Below are 1,677 nucleotides of genomic sequence, written 5' to 3' on the forward strand. Positions count from 1 at the left end.
TTTATTTATTAAATAAAATATATTCTCCAAATCCTCTCTTCAGTTTAGAAATTAAATTAGTTAACTTCATTTGCACAAGGAAGTTTCCATTCTACTAAATCTCATTTCTAATATTGACCATTCATTCAATTTGATCTCAACTGTTGATCAATTCTTGGATTCTATTTAAGAAACCCTTAATTCCTCATTTAGGGGGATGAAATTGAATAGTATCGAACTTATGCTGAATTTTTGACTCAATTACTCTTGCATTCTTAACTTAGTACTCTCATATTTACAATATCATATAGATTAATCATGCATTCATCTAGATTAATCTGTTCTTTATATTCTTAGATTAAATGCATTTCATATATATTAATCTTGCACACCACATAGTTGTTAAAATCCTTCATTCTAGATGTCTGGTTGCTAGCTTCTCGATCTAAGACTAATTAGCAAAATCATTCTAGTTAGGAGACAATAGTTTGGCTTGTCAAGTTGTTTTGGATGAACAATCCCATGTTTACTCCAAGATGATTCTTCATTTAATGATCATGTTGAAGTGTGTGTGAATACAGAGGCCCACATTTCCCACTCACATTTTTGGCACGCACCGTGGGGTCGAGAAATCAAATTTTTGGCCTCATATGTTCTTTATTATACAATTTTTTGATGTTCTGTCACTTTTTTCCATACAGTCTCTTAGTTTCTCGCGTGAAAAATCTCATTCTCACATGAGGAAACAAAGATTTCACTCCCTGTTCTACATTTCCTCATGTGAAAAAGTGTATAATTGTTTAGTTTCTTGTGCAATACACATCATTTTCTCGTGCGAGATCTATATAACTTCATGTGAAATTTGACATCAGTAAATGCAAAATGCAAATTTTAGATTCTATTTTTGTCATGATGATTTAATTGACGTTTATTTCTAAAGCATTTCTTTTTTTATTTCTAATTTTCAATAGTTTAACAGTGGTTTGCAGATCGCTTGTTGAAGACACCTTATTACAAACTCTTAAACAAGACTAATGGTTTGATTGGAGGATGCCTAGTCAATGATACACATGCCAAAGAAATGAATTCAAACCCACTAAAATGTCACATCTTCTTTTACTACTTTCTTACACATAGTTTAACAGGGCTTGCAAACTTTGTAAGGCTCTAAACAAAGGAATAGGGGAGTATACTCTTTGCTACTTGGAAGTGATGCCCTAGAGTAAATTAGAAACCTAGATGCCTTTGGAAGGTGGTACCCGAGGGAGGCAAGAAAGTTAGTGGTTCTCCCAAGTAAAGCTTTTTATGAAGGGATGATGATTTCCTCTTAGGAGATCAAAGTCTTGGAAAAAGATACATTGGGGTTGATAAGTTAACTCAGTGATGAACATGTTCTGCATGTTTGGGTAAGGTGACAAGGTAGAGGAGTATGCTCTTTCCCCTTTAGGGAAATCAAAAACTTGGACCCTTGAATTTGTGCCACTAGTTTGAGTCAACCTTTAGAGGGCCTGCTAGAGTGATCCAACCTCTGGGAACAACCCAAGTGAGCATACACCTTTCTTCAGTGATTCCAACTCACTATAATAAAGAATATTTTTAGAGAGAAAGACTTCAACACCATGTTAATATCTTCCTCTTGATTCTTGATATCACATACCAAGAGGAGGCTCTACCTATTGCACTGGCCAACTCCGACCC

This window comes from Cupressus sempervirens, chromosome 3 (genome assembly GCF_028749045.1).
Source record: "Cupressus sempervirens isolate cs-2001-9-10 chromosome 3, ASM2874904v1, whole genome shotgun sequence".
NCBI lineage: Eukaryota > Viridiplantae > Streptophyta > Pinopsida > Cupressales > Cupressaceae > Cupressus > Cupressus sempervirens.